We start from the raw sequence: 24,061 nt of genomic DNA on the forward strand, positions 1-24,061 counted from the left end.
TTTTGTCTCAGAGCTCAGGCTGCAGTTTCAGCTGGGCTTCAAAAATCTCTGTGAGACTTTTTTTTCTATAACTCATACAGAAACTTTCCATTTCCACAGCTACCAAACTTTCCAAAACTCACAATCCACTTTAATTTCCAACTCAGCTTTTCCCCATGCAGTATTATTAGTATCACAATAAGGCTAATTACATCTGATATGCCTAAAACTACTTTGCCAACATACCTTTCCCCAAGCGTATTGTTCTCAAATTGAAAGTTGCTGCATGACCGTGTCTCCAGCTAACCTTGTTTTCCTTGGCTTGTATTTCAATAGGATTAGGTCACTATTCCCCTTCCACACACAATGAATTAATTAAATATCAATGAAGGGATACAACAAGCAAGACCCAGGCACAAAATATGTTGTGTCCTTCCCTCTCGCTGATGGGAACCAAGGGACAGGAGACATGGCTGATCAGTGCAGCACAGCATCTTATGCATTGCTCCTATTTATTGAGATGTCATTGTTGATTTCTGAATGAGCTGGCCTCTGTCTCATGTTAAAGTTGTTCCTAGAAAGTTCATTTAATGGTCCTGTTAAACATGCACCCTTATGTGACAGGGTAACAGTGAAAGAAGTGCAATATATTCAAATATATCATCCCCAGACGTAGATGGAGCTGAGAACCAGCATCAGCTGGTAAGGAAACATATGTATTTTCACCAATAGTCATTTCATTAAGAATAATATTCATTTAGACCAGGGTTATAACTGATTTGGGATATTTGAGCATGGTGTATGTCACTGTAATGTGTTACAGCCTGGAGAATTTCCCTGGAGGCCCTGGCAGAGGTGACCGATGCTCTGGTGTGGTAGGTGCTGTCTGGATGGCTGTAAGCTCAGGCTTAGATTAACCATGGCTCTTAGGAGTACAAAATAGGTTGGAGCCATGGGTTGTGGCAGGATCAGAGTGGCTGAACCAAGATGTATCAGCTGTGCATGAGCTGCAGGTAGCACTTGGTAGCTGTGGCAAATGCTTGCGAGGGCCCAGTGATGCCACACGCACCCAGGGGAGAGGCAGTCAGTGGCCACACTGGGCCCTGACCTTTTCAAACCCCCAATTCCCCATCCACAGTCCTAATATGGTGTTTAAATGGTCATTTATTGCACACAGGAAGGTTGTTGTATCATTTTTTTACACTCACACAGCACAGGAAAGATAAGCACAGGAATATAGCCACAGCACAGCCCCCCAAAAGAGCCAGAGGATAAAGTACTTCACAAGAGGTGGGAAGAGATGGGGGCAGGAAACAGGGAAAATAACATCAACTGAGGGTTCAAATACTTCAAAACCTCCTGTGGGTAAGGTGATGCCAGAGCAACAGGTCCCCTGCAGCAGGTTCAGAGCACAGAAGCTGGGTGCCTGCACCCTCCGTGCCAAGAAGTTAAAGCACCATTAAGAGACCTCGCAGCCCCAACTCCTCTTCTCCTCCCATCCCTGGGGCTGGCTGCTCCCAGGCAGTGCATATATATAAACCTTTGTTCCTCTGTCACTTCTGGGTCCAGCTGGAGAAAGAGAGAAGCAGAGCAAATCCCAGCAGGGGTCAAAGCGTGAGCTCATTGCGTTAAATGTCATCTTGCACAAAAGCACAGAGACGGCGACATTTGCTGGAAGTGGAGCCCACGTCTCCTCCCCATCGCATATATCAGACCTTGGGGAAGTTTTATGCACAGGAGGAAAACCCGTGCTGAGAAAGGCAAATGTTTGAAGTTAACACAACGTCTATAAAAGTCGTGTTCCCCTATAAATCCCTCTGCTCTGGACATTTTGGCTTCATACTTCACATAAGCTGCTGCTGCTCAGCTGCCTTTACAAACAGATAGGATTTCCTTGGCTGTAGGCTTGGCTGGGAACCCTGCTGCTGCAGGAAAACTTCTGGGTTTTGAAGAACAAAGGCAGGTGCCCCAGTGCAACCTGCTGTCCTCTGGTGCTGCCAGAAAGCTGAGGTGTCCTCATCTCTCCTGAGCATCCAGAGGAATTGACAGAGCCTTTTTATTTCATTTATCAGATCCACTTGGGTGCAGGAAAGCAGGGGGATTGAAGAGGGCATACTGAGACCTGCAGTCAGCTGTGCTTGGTGCATCCCTTAGGAGAGTCTTTGCACCACCCTGCTTAATCTAACTTAGATCCTGAGCAGGAAACATTGGTGTTATGGGTTTGTTTGACAGTCACTGGAGAGAGAGAAAATCCTCTACAGGAGGAGTCAGAGAATCTAATTCAGAGCAGGGAAGCAGGCACTGGAAACAGCATGGAAACAACTCAATTCCTGCTGCTGCACACAGCTGGAGGAGGCAGGAGCAGCAGAGGCTCTACCCAAGCCCTTTCCTGTAAGCAATAAGAGATTTGTGAAACCTCGAGGGAAATAGCAGCAATGACTGAAATCAGTCTAGACAAACAAAGCCCAGGGGCTTGACAAAAGACATCTGCATCTGCAGAGAGTGGAGCAAGCTGTCCTGCCCCTTCACCAGTGAAGTCCCTTCCCCAGGACCCTATGGAGCTGTCTGAAAGGTTTTTTTGCTCTTCTTCCAGGCTGGGGACAAAGCTGGGTGCTGGTTCCTGAACTGCTCCACCAGCCCAGAGCAACCAGGAGACCTCAGAAAGGAGCTGTTGGTGATGGAACAGGTGATGAGGAGATGTATATACACAGCAGAAGACCAGGCTCAACGCTAACCCAAGTGCAGAAAAGCCACAGGCTCCCAGAGAGGTGAGGTTGGGGGGAGCAAAGAAAAAGGCACGGAAAAACAAATATCTGCCATCTGCAGGCACTCTCTGGCTAACGTCAGCCTGCTGAGAGAGAAGCTGAGGAGGCAAAATGCCTTGGACAGTAATCAGCAGCTCCGAATAACAAACTCGGAGCACTAACATCTGGCTATTGGGACCTCGCTGCTGCTCACAGATATTCCTGTCCCACCGGGCAGCTCGGAGCAGCCTGTCCACAGCTCTGTCCGCTGCGTGGGCTGTAAATCCTGAGCAGCCCCAGACCACCCTGGATGTGATAAATGAGCAACAGGCTGCTCTGAGCATGGCAGAGTTTGGTAAAGGACCAGTCTGGAAGGTGCAGAGATATAGTGTTTAGGGGGTCACCCTCTTGCTTGCCTGGTTTTGAATGGCCCTAAACATTTGGAGCATTAATTGCCATTTTCCATAGGAGTCAAAGACTGCTGCTTCGCTCCAGGACGATCCCTAGGATAGGATCATGCTCCTACACCAGTATGTGAATTCTCCCTAGAAATGTTGGAAACTTGATAAACCCCTATGAGCTCCTGGGCAACCTACTGCCTTGTACAGGGAAAAGCTTTTCACACAGGGCTGGATTCAATGCCTGTGGAAAATAAGGTCTCCAGGTGAGGGTGAGTCAGGTCTCGCAGTGCACACAAGCGTGCAGCCCTCTTCTCAGCCTGATTTCAGGAGGTGAGGAGGAGGATGGCAGCTGCCCAAGTGACAGTCAGCACCGGACAACGTGTCCCCAAGCTGGTGGATGCCCTGCGGTGAACTCTGCCATGCTAGCACCTAAATTACTGAACACACACTCAACTGCTGGTTAATGTAATGATGGTGGCTCTCGACTGTTTAATCCTGAGTTAATAATTGTGTCGGGGTGAGATAATTACATAGCAAGTGCCGCAGCACTGCACAGGGAGCACATGGTGACATCGCTGAGATACAGTCACGCACTGGTTTCCTTGGCTCTTTTGTGAAAAATTGCCCTGTGATCTGAAAAATCTTGTAAGATCCTGCTGTCATGCTCACTTACCTGTAAAATATGTCTTTATACTTTCCCAGTACTTAAGGTCAGGTACCAAATGTGTCCCTGTAGTCTGTTACCATTTGGGTATGAGTGTGCATATGAGGGCTTCAGACCTGATTATAAACTTAGTTTTCTCTCACAGTTTGAAAATACTGTGGATATTTATTTTGCTTTTCTTACATTTCTCTGAAGTGGAAGTTATCCGTGCTTCACCAGTTTTGTATCACATTCTTTTAGCAATAGCAAGAGCCAGGACCTGGACAGCCCCCGAGGGCAGATGGTGGGAATTGCCCCCCATCCATCCAGCAGCAGCAACCTCAGAAACACCAGGCACCATCCACACAACCCCATTTTTTATAACCTCAAGGCCATAAAAAACAACAACAACAAAAAAAAAACCACTGTGAGAAACCCAGAACTACCCAGACCTGCAGTCTATTCTCTTAACTAGCACGCTTTTGTTGTCTTTTGGCAACGGTAATTTTGGAAGAACAAAATTGCAATTCTTGCGAGTTGCGTTATCTGAACAGCTTGTTCTCATTAAGCAACACGCACACTTCACACCTAATCAAAGTGGGCAGATAAAATGAGTGTTCTGTTCAGAGGAAAGGAACTGGATGTCTCCATTACAGAAAAAGCAATAATCAGTTAGGAGAAAAGCAGTCCCAATGAGAGCTAGTTTCTCCGAACTTCAGTTCTCCCTATCCAGAATGGGGATAACAGGAAATCTGCCATTTTCAGAGCTTTCTGAGCTGATATATCCAAAACCAGAAAGGTCTATATTCAGTGGGTGGTACAAGGATGGGAGCAACCGGGGAGCCGGGATCTGTGGTCAGATACTTTATTTTCATGCGGAATGGTCTTGGTGCTCCCTGTCCAAATTCAGAGGTTGAGCCCAGAAATCAGTTTTCCATGAACAGGACTGCTTCACATTGCATGCCATGGCATCTCCGTCTCCAGCGACCTGGAAACCCATTTTCCTGAATCCTGGAGAAATCACCTGGCACTGGAGCACAGAACTGGTTGAGTTTTCAGTAATTAGGGGTTTGGTCGATAAAAGTTAGGAATACAAAACCTGCCTCTCTGAGTGTCACGGATAAAGGCACATAAATCCACATTATCCAAGAAGGGAAAAATTCTAGTGTGAATGTTTGGGTCGGACAGGTTAGCAATGTCTATGGTATCTGGATGTGTGCTGTGTCACATTCGTGACAGACAGGAGGAACTCTCAGAGATGGGAAGATGACAGATCCTGATCATTGGGCACTTCTGGAAATTTCCCCATGTGATTTACCAAGAGTTTGCTCTAAGCCTTCTCTGAAGACAAGGGTAAGGTGGTTAAATGTGCTGAAATCCTGAAACCTCATATCTTCAGATGCTGGAATAATTGTAGAGTGCTTCAATCGCAGAAGTTTATAACACCAGAAAAAGAAGGATCTCTGTGGTATTAAATATTTATTTTTTGTCCATATTTTTTCTTCTTCGCTGTAAAGCCTGCCTGTCTGCAGGACAAGGGCATACCTGTTCAAGTGAATTACAGTGGAGTTGTGTTGTACAAGTGCCTTGTAGATTAGAAAGAACTAAGACACACTGGACTTTAATTTCTTTCCTGGAAAAAAAAAAAAAATCTTTTTGGGAAGCTCAAAGCTCAAACCTGGGCCATTAATTGGTCAATTTAACACATTCAGATCACATCTGTCATCAAAATGGGACAACTGTGCCCTCTGCTAGGTGCGTGACCTAGCACATTAACATGTTGGCGTTTGGGAGGGCATGGAAGTGTTCATGCTCCTCCTTGGCTCCAGGTGTATCCAGCAGAGGACGCAGATGGGTAGGTGTTGTAGCCCCAAGACCAAAGTTTTCAAGCACGACCAAAGGGACAACTTCCATCAACTGTGCTCATCAGGACACGGATGAAGAAACCAACCATCCTTTAGTCACCATTCATCAACAGGGGTAGAACGGGTGAGAGCACCTGGGCAACAACGTGCCAATGGTCACACCTCTTCTGTACTTAAAGGCCAGCAGACTAGCAGAAAAGCCAGCTGAAGAAACAAAAGGGCTTTTATATAGGAAGGACGGGAAATATTTATTCTCATTCATTGGCTAGGGCAGAAATTAATGGAAATTTGAGCTAGTGGAAGAGCAGAGCAAGAACAGAGCATATTCCCTGGGAGGGACAAGTACAGACCTTTTCCTGAAGGTATTTGAGGTCTCTTTCCATCATCCAAACGCGATTTAGGGTTAATACAAGTAAACTCCAGCACAAGCTCAGCTGGAAAGCCTGGATGACAAATTTGTTTAATCTGATTCCAATCCAGACAGATCTCCCAGCTCTGCCTCAGTCTGTTTAATCCTGTTAATAAGTACATTACTGTACAGATATTCAGCACCTACACTTCTCATCGCAGCCAGTGTTACTGAAAGACAATCAAACTGGGGATCTACTCTGCTCCCGCACTAGAGCTCTGAGCCATTTCAAGTGCAGAAGCACACACACAAAAAAATTGCATCATTTCAAGAGTGTTTCCTTCTATCCACTCCCCACCCCAGAGGTCCTGCTACTTACTGACATTTCTTTATTTAATCCCTTCCTAAAATAACCTTTTTCCATTGAGAAATTTGGAAGTATTTGGGAGGGGGGAGGAGTTGTTTGCTGTTTTGATGGGAGGAAAGAGAGAAAGAAAATTATTTCCTGGCTGAGATTTATATGTCAAGTTTTAGCTTGCAGCCAGACTTTTTTAGCGAAGTTATAAAATCTGAAGATAATTCCAACTCTCCTCCTCAGTGACTTTTATGAAGTAATTCCTGATATGTGCCGAAATTAAAGAAGAGTTTGTGCCATGGAGGCTTTCAATGGAAATGAAGAGACCTATCCCTGCACAAAAAGAAAGGGTAGAAACGTTTCAGCCTAGGCAGAGCTGGTCATCAGAAAGCAGCAGCTCAACCCCAGGTCACTAAAAAGCTGGCCAACACATTGACAGATCTGCACATCTTAAATAATCTGGATGCAAACTGAGAGCAAGGCGTAGGTAACACAGGTCGCTTGCACTTGATGGTGGATAAAATGTAGCTGAGATTTTTTTGAAGCATCAGGATTGTTGGAAACTTAAGAGCAAATACCTTAAAGATGCCCCTGGTCTGCTGAGATGCTACAGCTCAACTGTGGTCAGCTGGAAGGTGTTTTGATAATGTCTTCCAGCAAAAGGACACAGAAATCCCACATTGAGCCTTCGGCACTATTGTATTCTTCCCTCCTGTCACATTTGCCATGACCAGACGATGTTGGGACACTGAGGTGACCAGAACCATGGGTGACCAGTCACCCATGGACTAGCTCAGACGGAAGAGCAAAGAAGCAGCAGAGATGAGTAACCACATCTTGATTGGGACTCTGAGAAGAGGCTAGGTCTGGTGGCTACGTCCACATTAGCAAGCTGAAGCAATAGGAAAGTATCTGCATGTCGAAGCTGAGATTGCTTTGATTTGACGTGACTTCTTGACAAACCTGTGATGGCTGCTGTTCCTCCAGGTGTTTCTTGTATCTGTGTGGCTTGGGAAAACTTCAGAAAACAGTAGCCCTCACAGTCATTGCACAGCCTGCAATGCAGCCAGTTGCTTGCCTGCCTCCTGTCCTTCCCGATGGGCTGGGTCCAGCCTCTCGAAGCCTCTGAGCTGGGCTGCAGACAGGAGGTGGTGATGAATGTGCAACCGCTCCGAGCCATGCAGCTCTGGGATTGTGTAATCCGATTGTAACACAGAAATAGCAGCTGGCAGCTCCCCAGCGAGCCAACTACTACAGCAGCTTGCTCTGTTTCTCTCCATGAAGTTTCACTTGAGAGCTTGAGTGAAGTGGAAGGCTGTCTGGGCTCCAAAATAGCCCACTGTAATTTCCCTCCACTCCACACCCTGCAAATCCTTGTGGTGCTGACATTCACGCTCTCCCAACCTCTCACATTTTTCAAGAACAGTTGAACCAAGTGCTGGGAGAAAGCAAAGCCTGTGAAGCCACCTTTGGCTGTGTTTTAATTCCTTCTGGAAAGATCCTAATGCAACACAGACATTCACAATACATTTGCACTTGTAACAAAGCTCTGGCTATGTTTGAGCTTGGCTATAACGAGCTCTCCCCCAAATACCACACATGAAATACAGGCAAAGAGACAAGGGGATTGGTTTCAGAGTTACGTGTGATGGAAGGCTGAAGTCTAGGAGCAAGAATTGAGTAGACACAAGGATTCCCATACTCCTTCCCATCGCTGCTAATGACTGTCCACACCTAAAAGCCTGCTTAAATCTGTTTTGATGCTCCATTTCTGAAGCAAGTCCCTTACACACAGCTAAGCCGTGATCTTTAGGTACGCCACCATGCTAGAGCTGGACTTCATTCAATAAAAGCCACAGATGCTCTGAGCTGCTCAAAAAATGCCAAGAAATTGAGGTTGCCCCAAACTTCTGCTTTGTGTGAGGGCATGGGAAGTAGCAGACCAGAGGTGATGCTCTGCTACTGGTTCATGGTAACGAGTCCAAGGCTTGCTAACTTGACCAGGTAGAAATTTGGACAAGGTGACAAAAAGGAGACCGAAAGTAATGCAATAGCATCTAAATAAACTGCTGTTAGTCCAGCAGCCACATCAGCTTCCGTGTGCCTTTTGAAGTCAATTGTATCACTGCTGGCTAGGCGAAAGCTCATGTCTTAGCTCACTAATTCTGAAATTGAGTGAAGACCATCAAAAATGCAGGCCACGTCCCTGCATAAGCCTTTGATCACTGAGGAACTGTTTCCCAGGCATTTCAAAGCTTGGATATTCAAAGGCCTTTTCAGGCAGTTAGAATAAAACTGATGTGTCTGCAACAATAATCAAGAAACAAGAAATTTATAGCTGGCAATCCAACATGAACACGAGTTGATTCAATTACTCATGTTCTGGTTCACCCTTGGGTTTGCAGACAGCCCTTTGCCCCTTTGTTTGGCCAAACCCAAACCCACGGCTACTCCGGACAGTGGTGAAAGAGCTTGTACAGCAATGCTTCACCATTACTGCTTTGTCTTATCAAAGTAGACCGATACTCTAAGCTAACAAAGCCACTTCTGTGAAAAAATAAAAATAAAAATCTGAAAGTGGCTTCATGTTTCAAACTCATTTATTATTTTACTTTTATATGCATGAGTCACAGCTCACAAGGTCTACACAAAGCCACACATAGGGGAAGAGGAACAGGGAAAGGTTCCTTAATAAATGAAAAGGTAGGTGAGTATCTTCCAGGATCATCTCACCTTGATGTTAAATTGCAAGAAGGGGTTATGCATGGTTGTAACTAAACGACAAATCAGCAGTTCTGAGCTGAGTTTTAGATCGTTCATGAATGGAAATACAGTTTGCCTGGACTTTAAAAATCCAAGATAAGGAACAATGAAGTTACAGTAATGGCCACGACAAAGCATGTCTGTAGGACCCGCAGCTGGGCACTCCTCAGTCTTCGTCCTGTGTGTGTGTTACGCATTAACCCACGATAGGCACGGCAGAACACAAGTAATGCACACACAGCATCTGTGAGGCCTGCACAAGTCCAGGGGAAAAGGACACAGATGGAAGAAAACCTCTTCTCTGCCCTGACAAATTACAATTAGCTCACTGTTGTGGCTTTTCCATGGCTCTCAGGGCTACATGGTGTCAAGGGGCACTTTTGCTCTTCATAGTCAGCAGAGTCAGACGCTTCCCAAAGACTACCTCAAAAATCCCTCTCCCAATTTCTATCAGAAGCCTAAAAACAAAACCCTGTAACAGCTGTGTGCAGATGTTCTTCCAACATCCCTTTCGACAGCTGCTGGACACCTCAGAGCGTGATGCACTGCCGCGTCCCCAGCCCGTGGTGGGTCAGACCTCAGGCTTCTTCCTGCTCCTCTTTTTAACTTCCCAGCATCAGCTGAGTTGAAGCAGTTTTCTGGATGCTTTCCCACTTCCTTACTACTTAACAAACAGCACTAAGAGCACGGAAAGGCTCAGCGTGCGTTTTTAAAGGAACCCAGGCTTGACAAGCACTACTTGGCTGTCACGGCTGTGATGGAGATGTATTGGCCTTTGGTTCTGCCCTGTTTTTAAAGCTGCTCTACAGAGTGTTTGACTGCATTTGATGGGGAACTTTAAAAGGCTCCTGTTCTGAAGTGATTTCAGAAGACAGCCTCCATGCAGCAAGGCTTTTTCTCACCCTGGCTCTTCAGCTACAGTTGACCTTGGTAAAATGGTGGCTTGGACAACTTCTGACCTTGTTTTCAGGGCTAATTCTTCTTCATCCCTGTGGTTGGATTTCCTTGTGGATTTCCTTTCCATGGCTGTACAAGGTTTCCCTTGACCAACAGGGAGGCAAATCACTAAGGATGGGCTTCAGGGCAAGAATAGTGCATTCTCTATCAGGTGATGCATGGCCCTGAAAACCACATTTTTGTTGGCCAGACTAGAAAATACCTGAGAAATAACATGCTGAAAGCTCAGGTCCAGTATGGCCCAATGAAAGAAACAAAAAACAGTCCTGTTTAAAACAGATTAGTTTATAAGACTGATCTTCTGATCCGATTTCCTGTACAAAATTGTCCAAAGACATCCCTTGAGCTCACTGAACGACTTAAGCAAGTGCATATCTTTCCTAGAAAAAAGATCCAATCCTCTTCTCAGTGACAGGGAATCCATCATGACCCCTGGCAAACTAAAGGAAAGATTAACGATCTACTTGGATCTAAAAAATGCTTTCAAGTTGGGTTACATATGGATGTATTGCTACCAATTTCCACTTACAGATTAAAAACTAATTAAAAAAAAGATCTAAAGGAACACAAGTCCTGGTTTGATTTCCAAGTCAGGAAATCCTCTCTGTAATTGCAGTCTCCCAGGTAAGTCCCGCTCTCCCACCCACACTCCACCCAGGTGTTTAAGGAGGTGCTGCTTTCCTCTCCAGGGAAATGTGGTGGCCTCCAGCAATCGCTAATTAACACCTTGCTGATCCACGAAGCACCGAAGAACACTTGCCTCTCTATCACTGCTGGCTCCGTAACCAGTAATTACATTCTTGTCAGGCTGCCAAGGTCCTCGCACACACCTGCACGCTGCCCGCACGGTCGTTAAGAAGAGATTTATAATAATTAATTGTAACATTCCTATCACAAACCTTCCCACCCACTTCCAGCAGTGGCATGCAAGTCCAACAACGGGCATGTCTGATTTCCCCTGCTTGTTAACAGAGTTCACAGCACGAGAGTTAAGTCAGTTAAGACTGTCTTCTCTCTGCATCCTTTGATGCTTTGATTTATTTTTTTCCCCTGACATCTTAATTTACATCCAGGCGAGGAACTGTGCTTTTTTTCTTCTCCTTGCCTGGTTATTTGTTCGCGCCTTCACGACTAGTCTAGACAGCCCTACCACTTACGATTTTCCCAAGGTGGATGCTTTCCAAACTGTACATCTCTCCTCCCACTGAAAGTGAGCCAAGCTTCACAAAACCAAACCTCTTCCCACAGCTCACCATTTCCCTGGCTAGCAGTTGGCTTCCAGAGCTGAAGAGGTGGGAACTGAAGGCCGTGTAAGGCATTCATCACCTCCAGTACTCTTCCCAGTTACCAGAGGTATCTAATATTCATGCAGTGTCCCACCAAGCTGCATCCCTCATGTTGAGATCCCTTCCCCCTCCTTACTTCATGCTCACCGTTTTAGACTCAAACTGCTAAGGTTGACAAGCACAGCTTGGGTGTCTGCTGCATTACTTCTCTTGCTGGTCTCGGTGCTACCCTTCTTTGCAAAAGCAAAAAAGCCCCGTTCAAATAAATTTTCCTTCTCCCTGATTTGCTTCTAATCTGTTTTGCATTTTATTCTTTTTTTTTTTTCCTTTCCTTCTTTCCACACCATATTCTGTTTTTACATCCTTCTCAGTTTTCACTTTCTCTCGCAGGTTGCTGGCACCATTGACATCCATCTGCACTTAATCTTTTTTGGGGTTAAGTCTTACACACAAATATTTGCTTTCCCTGTTGGCACTTTCAGCAGTCTAGGCAAAACTTTGAAATTTCCCTGTGGCAATAGCAGTGGGAGGTCCCAGACAGGCAGGAAAGGGGCTTCACTCCCTCATTCCTCGTGGCCTTGCATCTCCGAGCATTTGTGGTAGCTGATTCCCATCCAGGATAGGACAGAAACAACATCCTTTGAGGCTCAACCATCAAGAACAGTCTGCAACCTTGGATTCTGTGCTACAAGAGGATACAGGATAGAGAGCTACACAATCGTGAGTGCCATGGAAAGTAAATAGGGACTGACAGCACCTTCCAGCAGCAGAACTGGCTGTGTCAGATGGTACAGTGGGCAGCAGGTTCAAAGCAGGCAGTGGTGATTCTCAAGAGGAGACTGGACAGCTTCATGAAAGATAAATCCACTCCAAGTCACTAAATATAAAGAACTAAATATATAGAAAGAACTAAATATATAGAAACTATTTCACAACAGAGAGTCCTTGAACTGATAACATGGGAGGCTGGGATATCATCAGGAGGAATATCTCATTATCCCCTTCATGATCTCTTCTCTAAATACCTGCTTTAGATGTCTGTTGGGTTTCCTCAGGGGGGCAGGTGAAGGTGGACAGTCTTTCATCGCATATGGAAAAAAAAATTAACTGTCACAATTGGTTCGTTTCAGCTCTTTCACAGCCAAGCAGTCAGCAAGAAACGTTTCAGCACTGAAGCTCACCTCTGCCTGACAATAAGACTTTAGGTACTGATAATAAGGTGAGTACTGATGATGCACCCACCAGGTGCCCGAAGACATGGTAAACCTAGTTTTCACATCATGTTTGCTCTTGATCCACAGAATTTGTGTCCTTCCTTTTTACTTCCATCTTCTTTGTCATCAATGGAGGTATTTTTTTGCCAATTTTAGGAGGCTGAGCTGTGAACAGTCTCTGGGCATGGTGGAGACAGGAAACTGGCACAGAGGCCATTGTTCTGATCCAGTACAACCAGTCTCAGTTTCTTACTGGTTAGATGGGATAACTATAAAAGCACTACAACCCCTTTTAAAATGGGTGGAATCATGCAGGGGAACAAGAGTCTGCCGGTGCAAACAATGTTAAAAGACAGAAGGTGAAATCTTGGTGGTGTCCCTGGAGAGGTCTGAATGCTAACTGTTGGCTGTTAATTTTTAACTTCCTACAAATTTCCTCTTGGCAGGAGCATTTGAGGAAGATTCTAAGAATTTATATTCCCCATTTTGAAAAATCCGTGTCACCTCCCAGAACAGCATGGCCGAGGCAGGCTGCACTCGGAGATTTGTCCCAAGGGGTCAAAGCAGTGGATTCTGCTCTTCACAAGCACTGGAGTAATGCCTGTGCTTCCTGACCCAACACCAAGACCCCACACTCCAACTATACCCACAAAGCATGTCTTGAGCTTCTCCTTCAGCTTCTCCTGCCTGGGCAGCTCCTTCCCTTGTTTCAGCTAGTTCCCTGCCTGCTAACCCAAAGGTTTTCTTTAAACTTTTTCCTATATTTGATAGAAGTAGACCAAAAAGATACCCTCTTGGGTATGTACAGAAACAAAAACAAGCTAGCTATCAGCTCTTGGAGGCCAAAAAGAGGAATGACACCTTTCTTCTGGCAAGTTTCCCTGAAGCAGGTGCCAGAAGGAAGCTGCCACCAGCTGGGAGATGCAGCAGGGGTGACTGCTTGCACAACCCAACAGCACTTGGGAAAATCCCTCGCAGCTCACTAAAGTCACCCCCTGCTAGCACTGGAGTGAAACCCATCCCTCTGGCTTCCCAACAAACTCATCTCAAGGACTGCCTGGAGCTGGCTTTGCTTGGCTCATGGACGGTAACTGAGATAACTCAACACTTGTCCTCTTCACACAAACTTTTGAGAGCAATTAAAAAAAAAAAAAAAGAGTTTCCTACTCTTATTTTCTGTTGTATTTTCACCCATAAACATTTGTGTGTCTGGTGCTAGGGAACATGAGTGACTCTGATTTTTGTGATTTGCTGTTTACAGTTTGCTGACCGCAACTGTGCCTGAACATGTTATCCCAGCAAATCCAAACAGTGATAAACAAGGTCCCAGACACAGCCTTCCATCTCCAAAGGTCCCAGTTGGGTCTCCTGGCAATGAGTCATATGAAAGAGAAGTGGACATGATGAAATTGTTACCAAAAGTCCCTTGGTTCATCCACAGCTCCAAACTGCCCTGCTCTTATTAATACTTTTCTTTTTTTCTTAAGGCCACAACTGTCAATATTTTATTTTTTAAATTAGTGAAGCATATCACCATTCCCTTGTCATAGCCACACAAACAGATGATTTCATTTCAAACAAAAGAGAAGCAAAATCTGCAGCACTAGGGGTGGGGTGCCAGCTTTTCAGTTGATGAATCTCCATCGATTTCCCAGCCCTGGTTATCTCAGCCTTTAAGCTAGTCATTGAGTTTCCCTGACATCCCCTGGGGGAAGACACTTCACCTAGCCGTGCCAATCTGCCCATGATAAGGGTGGTTAAATATTCACCTGATCTCCTGGGAATTTCTGACAGTGTGCCAGGGAGGGGTACTGATAAAAGCTGGCTTTTGGTGGACAAAGCACTCAAGAAAGATGCCCAGGGAAACATAAAATACATGCAAAATGTATGATCAAAGCCCCTTCTACAATATATGCTTGGAGATCAAATAGAAAGAGCCCTAAAATCACTGTTGAAATAATTCAGAGAGCCCCATGTGAAAGGTCATCTTACATGATGGTTCCAACAGTGTTGCCTGGCTTAGAAAGCTTATTCTGAGTGTTTCTTCAGGCTTTGGAGTCTAAGACTTTCTATGGTCAAAGATATTGTTCCTTTTTGATAAAGTATTGCTAATATATGCACCCTTTTTTTTTTCTTCTCCTAACACCATTTTGATTTTTTTTCTTTTTGTAAATAAAGCCGTTTACACATTTTGCACCATTTCCTAAATCAGCCTGTAATTGACTGCAAGCATTTAAAAAAAGCAGGGACAGGGGTTTTGGAATTTCAAAACACACGGAATTGCTTTAAAGCAATTTAGAAAATTGGATTCAAATCCACAAAATAAAACTCAACATCTTACAAGCATTCGGTAATTCTTATCCAAAAGGCTTTATAAGCTAGAAGATAAAGGCTCCAAAATACATCATAAGCTCTAGGCAAATTCAAGCCACCTGCTCCACACAGCATCACACACAAAAGGAGGACTCTGCACAGGCTGTGGTGCTTCCTTCAAGATCTGGTCTTTTCCAGGGCACACTGAAGCTAAGCCCAGGACCATTTTATGCTGGAAAAGCACATGGTGAGACAGAGCCATAGTAGTGGTTAGGGTGTTGTGTGGCATAAACGCTGCAGGACCACACCAGTCCCTCCCAACTCACATATTATACTGGGTATGGATTTCCAAGTCACTGAGCTGCTCTAGACAAGAAGACAGGAACATCAAATGCTGACACCACAAGCACAACCTGGAGAAGGACCAGTCCTGATGTTTGGACTGATCCCCTTAGACCTGCAGAAATCATCAGACCTTGATAAATGTTCAAGACCTTGGCTTTGGAAGCACTCAAACCCCTACCTTTTCACCACACTGAGATATGACAGAGGCCACTTCCCTAACTATAGAGGGGGGTCTGGTGGTTCTGGCATCGCAGATCTGGGGCTCAGCATCAGAAATAGCTTTTATCTTTAGGAGGGAGCCACCAAGCACTTCCTATAAAGGTTTTCAGTGGAGCCTTTTCACTTCAGACTCATACAGGTCCCTGCCATGTCTTTCTTGACACGAGATGCCACCTTCGTCAACCTGTCACTTTAATATTGTTTTTTATTTAAAAGGCTAAATAAATCAGGGGAGATATTTCAGCTCAGACACTAAGACACTTCAGTTTAGAATAAAGGTAGCTGTTTACAGAGAAGATCAGTGTCTTGGTTTTTCACAGTAGTGGAGATCTAGAGCCCATACAAGGTGTCTAGCTCTTTCTTGGACAACTTAGTGAGCCAAAAACATCATCAGAGGACCACAAATGACTGCTCAGCTTGTCCTAAAACAGACACCTCTATTTGGGCAGCTAAATTGCTCTCTGTCCTCTTTGATCTGTACTGCCTAGGAATGGGATTTAGCTGCCCACCTTGCAACACCTAGTTCCACCTGAAATATCCATGTGGTCTCCAAGCTGCCAGTGCAGAAGGTGATGTTCAGGCAAGCATAAAGTTTCCTGCTGTTCCTGGTCTAGTGTTTGCTCCCTGAGATCTCCTAGGACACCTCAAAAGACCACAGGCACCTGCTTCAGGTGACAGAATTGCTCCCATAAAGCTAAGTGTCTCAGTCTTGCCACTCAGGAGGGGAAATGCCAGAGACATCCAGCTGGCCTCATCTCAACCTTCTGGGCTTGAGGGTGGAAAAAAAGAAAAAAGGAAGAAAAAAAATGCTTTTGTTCTTTTAGTGGTTTCCCTTACTTAAGAAAAAGGCATGTTACGCTAACTGGAACCACGTTTCTAAGATGTTAAATAGCAGAATACCACATCTGAACATCTGCTTGGTGCTGGTGACCTACTAGAGTAGTCAGAGATGAAACTCTCCATGAAAGCACACGACAAGTCTGCAATGACCTCTGTTCTGCTCTTGGGGTCCAAAACTGCTCTGAATTCTCTTTTAGCTAGATAGGGAGCTTGTCTCCTTCCCTTCCCCACTTTGGTTGCTTATGCTGTTGCCTTCAAGGACTGCCTACCTCTTTCCAGGATGGAAAAACAAAAAAAAAAAAAAAAGGAAAGAAAAGAAAAGAAAAATAAAAAGAAATGGAAAAGGAAAAAGGAAAAAGGAATAAGGAAAAGGGAAAAAGGAAAAGAAAAGAAAAAAAAAAGAAAAAGGGAAAAGGGAAAAAGGAAAGAAGGGAAAGGGAAAGGGAAAGGGAAAGGGAAAGGGAAAGGGAAAGGGAAAGGGAAAGGAAAAGGAAAAGGAAAAGGAAAAGGAAAAGGAAAAGGAAAAGGAAAAGGAAAAGGAAAAGGAAAAGGAAAAGGAAAAGGAAAAGGAAAAGGAAAAGGAAAAGGAAAAGGAAAAAAAAAGAAGAAAAAAAGAAAAAAAAATGAAAAAAAAAGGGGAAAAAAGGAAAAAAAAGGAAAAAAAAGGAAAAAAAAAAAAAAAGAAAAAAAGAAAAAGAAAATTATCCAGTATCTGTAGGGAAGGGACAAGATACTGTCACTGATAAATACTGAGAGCTAAGATCAATGCTGCAATATGCACATCCCCAGCATGGGTTTAGGACCAACCCCGGACACCACCGATGGTCTGTTAATGTTTAAAGCTACACGTGGGTTTAGGAGCAGGTCAGAGTACACAGTTAGCCCTGGGCAAGCTTGAGATCTCTGCATTTGAAAACATAGGAAATGCTGTAAATACCACAGCAAATGTAATTATCAGAGCATGATAAACACCACTTCGTTAGCAGTGACCACGGGAGGCATCTCCCGTTTCAGATGTTTCTGACAATGAGCAGAAACCAAACCCGAGGCTGATCCTGAAGTCCAGACACAGAACAGGGAGACAAATCCCTCAAGGATGCCTCTTGTTTGGGATTTTGTTTTTAGCCCTGATGTGTGTTTAGCCCCAGGTGCTGCTGTTATGATAGAAGGAGCCACAGCACATCTTTAACATCTGTAAGGCAGCAACAACCATCCATAAGGAGCGGGATGCACTCCAGCAGCTCCTGAGCACCACTAACTTGGAAGCACCGGGACATTTCACAGCAGTATTTTAGCTGCTTCTAGACATGGGTCAAATTTAAGAGGGTTTTGTCACTAGATGTGCTTTTGAGCCATTTTTATGGCAGCAGGAAAGATTTGAGCATAAATTACTATTTCCTGGATACATTTAATCTAAGTTCTGTGTTCTTTGGGGAAAAAAACCAAGAATCACATTTGTTCCCTGTCCTTTGAAACAGAGACTTAAGAAAACACAGGCTCGATTAAGATTTTAAAGGACAAATCATGAAGTGTTCCCTGAACTCAGACAAAACGTGCTGCCAGCCAGTGCCTGAGCCTAAACCACATGAAAGGCAGAACCACGATCACTGATGGCAGCAACAACCCTTCCATGGGTATTCTTAAAACTGTTTCCAATCCACAGACTTTTCTGAACATCTGCTATCATGTCCAGCTCTATCTGTCTGCAGGGCTCAGGGAATTTGCAAGTGATTGCTAAAAAAATTTGCCTCCAGTTTGTCTTTGAGAATCTGGCAGATGGAGGGGGGCTGTGGATGCTGCTACCTCCTGGGGCTGTTCTGCCAAGGGGACAAGACTCTGCTGTCACACCAGTGGGAATGGGAAGTGGACAGGGACAGAGCACACTGAAACCTTATATAGTCCCTCCCAGAGCCATGCCCCATGCAATAAATCTTCCTGCAGATGCAGGCAGCAAAAGGAGAGAGTCTTCTTCCAAGCAACAGCCCCACTCCCAGCTTGAACCAAACCTCATAAATGATGGAGATCTCACCACATCAGTTGGTTATACATTTCAGTGGATTATGTCCTCACTTTCTTTATTTTTTTTCAATATTTTCTCTCATTTACACCTGTTATTTTTTCTTTGTCTCTGCTTAGAGCTACCTCTCCAACAGGGGTAAATGCACACCAAAAATAAGTTGCCTGCTTCCTTCCCACAGATAAACCATGTACACGGAGATTCCCACATTAAGATGTCTTTTGTAGACCAGGAATAAACTCTCAGCACCTCTCATCCACCCTTCTGAGACCTCAGAGCATGGACTGGTGTCCAGCAGAGCTCTCCCACAGGTGCTATCACTAAGTCCCCTCCTCATCGTGTCTCCATCTCCACACCCCAAAACGATGCTTTTAGGTGGAAAAGAGCTTTCCTGCTGCACAACAAAACAGATTTTAAGGGGATGTGGCTGTTATGTTCATGCTTCAGAAACCGAAACAGGATGTTTTCCTCATGCAATGGAAATGGGGACTTACAGCATTTGAATTTCTATTCGTATCCTTGGCCAGCATCAGTACAAGCTGTTCCTCCACTCTGACTTTTCTTGCTTTCTCTCCCCACCTACCATCCAGTTGTGCAACTAGCTGAATTTTTTCCACAAAAAAAAATATAATCAAAAACATCCAGGAGAACATAATTGTGTTCAGACCCTGTGCAAAGGCTCTGGAAAGACCAAAAGCAAGCCAAACAAGTGAACGTGCTCCAAAACAGACTTACATTGAAGATGAATGGAGGTGACAAACTCATTGCGTTTTGGGGCAATGAAAAGGATGTGTCACCATCCACCTGACAAAGTCAGGCTTCGTTCCAGCCACGTGCTTTGGTTTGGGTAAGAATTAGACAAATAAGTTAAAAGATAGAAAAGTATTCAGACTGCTGTTTCTAATCTTACTGGGGATAAATCCTGTGTCAAAGAGAATTGACTCCACTGGACTAGGATACACAGCCTATCATACCTGCCTCGATTTTACAAATCCACAGAATGGGAATGGTTCTCCCTCCACACTTCCACAGGAAATGAAGATGAGTCTATTTGAGGATGAAATTATTTACATACTAGCTTACATTTTTGTCTTACATCTTTTCTCATCTTGAAACACCCCATTGATTTCTGCAGGAAACACAGAAATACTGCAGAACAAGTCCATTAAAGGCTTTCAGATCTCAGGAAATATATTTTTTCGCTTTCTTGCTTTTAAGTTTCTTGGGCAGAAATTCAGACCTGGCTTTCTAGCTGTATTATTTCCCTTTCACATTACACTATGTCATGGAAACTTGCTTCTCCTTGAATGTGTTTTTTTCCTACTGGCATTCATTTTACAGATAACTGGACTGAAGTTGTAATAGTATCCTTCCAAAAAATAACTCTTTAATTGGGGCAGCAAAAGGAGGCATCCCCTGTGCCAGCTGCCAGAGGCACCTGCAACAATTTGGGCAGTTACTAGCTGCAATCGGCCACACCAAAACCCTCCCAGTCCCCCCCAGAACAGCCGTTCTGCTTTGTCACTTCGCATTAGCTGTGTGTTTCCAGGCTGACAGCAAAGCCAAACCTGCAACCACGTGGCTGCTCCTGCCCGAGCGCCACGGGGCAAGGATGCTTCTGGGGAATTTGGAAAGGCACTTGGCTGGTAGAGGCAGGACGGGCTTTAGAAAGCTCCGTCTGCAGCTTCCATTAGGGACTCGAGCTACCGTTGCCTCGGAGCCAACTTGGCTTGCCCTTCATGAAAATAAACATCAAAATGCATGAGCTGGGAGAAAATATGTCCCTATTTGAAAGACTTCATCTCCCTTCAAGGCACAATGGCTGATCCGGTTACAGGCAGTATCACAGGTGTCCCATCTGCCAGCTGCCAGCTGGATTTTCGCGGTTGTTGATTTTAGTAAACATTTTCTCCATCTCACAGGTGCATCAGGAGAGACAGAAGAGGAAAGAAAAGACTTCTGCCTGCGTTCACATTTGACTGTGTCCAGCAGCTAAACCAAAGTCCAGCTCTGCCCACAGCCAGACCAGTGTGTGCACCATGGACAGACCCTGGCCCAGGACTGCCGATCCTGGACCCCATGAATCATCCTTTCCAACTACTGAACTACACAAAGTATGGATTTGCATACATAAGAACATTTAATGCGTCTACAGACACACAGATTTACAGAGGGTCTTGGTGGCTCCTATAATTGGGCTCACTATTCTAAGGCTAACTTGGTACTGTCACTCTCTGTGGTTGAAAAATCATGGGACAAGTATGAATTATAAGTACAACTGGATCAAAAAGGACAAAAAACAAATAAGAAAGAAAGAAAAAAAAATAACTATCTGCTTCTTTGGGACACAGATTCTGTTTTGCTTTGGGTTCATAGGATAATACACCCACCCTACAGGAACACAGGCCTCAACCCTCCTCCTTGGCAGTCAGGGATACCCCGGGCATCACCTTGCCTACAGGAACCTCAGTTGAAGAAGGTGATTTTGGACATGGACAGAAGCACTTTCAAGGACATGTTGCCACACATCTCTTCAGGTCCCACCTCCAGTAACTGCCCAAGGCCCCACCAGCTGCCTCCCCTCACCCACCAGTGCTTTTAGCCTTCCCAGTCCACCTGCAGTGGGTCACAGACCTTCCCCTTCCCATGCTGAAGGGGCTGTGAGCAGGACCAAAAAGCAGAGGAATCACTCAAATGTTCACACATGGGGAAGGAGAGAAGGGTCCAAAGTCAGCCTTGGTCTCCTCATATCTTCTTGTCACTGCTTATGTCATGCCAGTGTCATCTCCAGAGATTATGGGGGGAGATTTCCATATCTCACTACAGTGCTGCTGTTGCATGCAAGGTGGGAAGTAAAAAGGGTTCCCTCCAGACAGGGCAGCAATTTGGGTGGGGATTGCTTCTTCTGTCATTGTAAAAGTGGCTCCAAATACAGCTGGGATTCGTAGAAAAATAATGTGTGTTTCTTCTAATATCTCTTCCCCTTTCCTCCCCTCCTCTCCTCTTCTTTCTTCTTCCAGGTGAGCAAAGCATTTGCAGCAGATGTGTTTCATTATGCAAATTTTAATAACATATTCAACAAGGCTACAGTAAAGCAAATGGTACCTTTGCACAAAGTTTCTGCCTCACCTACAAATGCCAAGCAGTGCTGAAGGCCTCCTGAGCAAACCGCTTCTTCCCCACCATTACATGTGGGTGCTTATGGGGTAGTTTCAAACTTCCCATTGCCCTCCCCAGAAGGAAATATCGCTCAGCCCAGCCTCTCCCAAACTTTTTGGTAGTGCAGAGGGAATGTGACCAGCTCAACAAATGTCCTGCCTCTCCTGGATGCTCTGAGACTGCAGCAGTGACATCCTGCCTGTGCCACATGCAATGGAGCTGGCCCCATCCAGGCTGCTGCATCTTTCTTACACCACGGGAAACACATTGTGTCTACCCTTGGCTAAGAGACCACTTGGTCAAGGGCTTGAAATAAAAATAAATTTTAAAAATGTCTTTGTCCAGTGGAGCAAACACTGTGGAAGGATTCGTGGTCAGCACCACCACCACAGGGCCTTCAACCACCTCTGGGCTGGGAGTCCCAGGGGTAAGGGGACAAGGCTCCCCACAACCTTGGCTGCAGAAGGCGGGAGGGACACTGGGGTCCCTCTGACTCTGTGTTTGTGTCCCTTGGTGTGCAGAGCTCAGCCCCACCACCTACAGCCACCTCCATGGCCACCAGCAGTCTCCCACCCTGAAGGAGAAGGACCAGGCTGAGACCCAAAATGTCGCACTGCACTCAGGGCTCGAGGCCTGCTCGCGTACAGCAGCAGATAGCCTCATGCCATGAAATCCAGAGCGATTTCATGCATTCGGCAGACAGAATTTCTTGAAAGCATGGCTCTAGATAATTAAAAGCAGCCTGGAGCCATGTGGGTGTCTGCTCATCACCAGTTCCTGGAAGAATTGCCTTTGGAGGCACACGCACACACATATCCATGGCTGCCCAGGCGTCTCCTTGCCCCACAGGTTGGAAACAAGATATTTGTCTGGGTATCACACACTTTGAGGTGCATACATGTAGGTCAGAGAGAGCTGTGCTCTGGAGTAACCTGCACCTGCTGATAGGAGCAATTTGGTCCAGACTCCTCCGCCAGGAGCTGGGACACCGATGTGGGACTCTCCTTGCCTTGTCCTGAACCCATGTTGGTGCAAAGTGGGGGCCTCCCCTCAGCAGCTCCCAGTCGGTCACAGAAAGAGTTCAGGGGTGGGGAAAAGCTCCCTTTTCAGCCCCAGATTGGTTACAACCAATATCAAATTCAAGGCTCTTACACGCTACATAAGGTCAACCCTCCTGCGCTGTATGACAGCAAGCAGCCAAGCTGCCTCCTGACAAAGAAATAAGGTGCCTCTATAAGGCACCCTAATAATAAAGACATTTCCCCATTTCCCTCCTTGGAAGCACTCAGAATACTTTCTAGCTGCTATAAATATATATACATGTATATATATATACATACATATATATATATATATATATATATATATATATATATATATATAAAGACCATATGGACCATATGCAATGGAAAAATCCCATGGATAAGACCATTTCGTACTCCTCTGTGATCTTTTATTCTCTATTTTGTCAGCCTGTGTGGTTGTGAGAAGACAGAAAACTGATAGGGAGCTGCCAATCACACCCCTAAAAATCCGCTACCACAGGATAGGTGGGAAGTTTTGGAAATGAGTCAATGCCATTTCCATGCTGAAAGGCTCTTGGGGATGTTACACAAATATATCAACTGTCTCGTGGTCTCCCCTCATCCCATACACTTGTCAGCAGTTCTCCATCTCATCTAATACTGCTCACAAATATTCAAATCAAACACAGATTGTAGGAATGGGGTACACTCGGGGTGGGTTACTGGGAGGAAAACAAAGACACTGTAAATCATTAATAAAATAACCCAGAAGCAATGTGCACTTTCTATCATGCTATTAGGCTGATGGAGAAAGAAAAAAAAAATCAAACCTCTATTTATTGGACCCTATTTTTATTAACTTTGAAGTCATTTTGCCCTGCCTTTGCCACGTTGGAGTGTTTTAAAGTGAGAATGCTTTCTATTTCCCAGTCCTTAGGGCCAGGGAAGGGAGGATCCCTTGTGCAGCTCATGCCACAAGCAAACACAGAAGACCAGTAAGTGGGAGTTAAAGAAAACTGCCTCAAGCAAGCCAGGCTTCAGTAGCTGTCCAGGTTCAGTGGGCTGCACACCATGCTCAAGGGCACGACAAGAGGCTGCCCATGACCTGCCCTTTCCCTAGATGCTTCAGGGTAACTGCAAGCGAAAACTGTTAGTTATCAGCTAGTTTTTCTAGTGCCCACGCTTTCCATGATTCCTGTACAGGGGTCATCTTTAGCACTCCCTATGTTCATCTCAGCCACAGCAGGAAGAGTCCTGGTCCCTGCACCCAACTCTGGCAGAGAGTAGCTCTCCAGCAGGCACCTGTCCACAATTTCTAGCCATGATATCATTTAACTACTGCTCAGACTCAAAATCAGAGAAGTCAGAAAAATTATGGAGACTTCCCCAGCTTTTCCTCTTTTTTTCCTCTCTCTGGGGGTAGCAGCAGCCACATGCCAGTCACCCGGGGAAAGGAATCAATATAGGTCCTGATGGCAAATATTATGCAAATCCTCCTCCGGTAGCCCAAAGAGCTTTCGTGGAAGCTGCTGTTTTTCCATGCCCTCATGGTCTTATGAAGTGTCTCTGAATGTGAGCCATGACCAT

The 24,061-nt window shown here is 45.2% G+C and overlaps 1 protein-coding gene and 1 long non-coding RNA gene across 2 annotated transcripts in view; one reads left to right on the plus strand and one right to left on the minus strand.

Annotated features, from left to right (window-relative positions):
- The window catches only part of CCDC3 (coiled-coil domain containing 3), a 39,575-nt gene that overhangs the window by 9,678 nt on the left and 5,836 nt on the right, over window positions 1-24,061 (minus strand). The window lies entirely within an intron of this gene.
- On the plus strand, window positions 2,400-22,191 carry LOC113844019 (uncharacterized). Its single transcript, XR_003498085.3, has 3 exons — window positions 2,400-2,747; window positions 12,473-12,561; window positions 20,213-22,191. It is a non-coding gene; the product is annotated as an uncharacterized lncRNA (long non-coding RNA).

The sequence above is a fragment of the Anas platyrhynchos genome, chromosome 1 (assembly GCF_047663525.1).
Source record: "Anas platyrhynchos isolate ZD024472 breed Pekin duck chromosome 1, IASCAAS_PekinDuck_T2T, whole genome shotgun sequence".
In the NCBI taxonomy this organism is placed as follows: domain Eukaryota; kingdom Metazoa; phylum Chordata; class Aves; order Anseriformes; family Anatidae; genus Anas; species Anas platyrhynchos.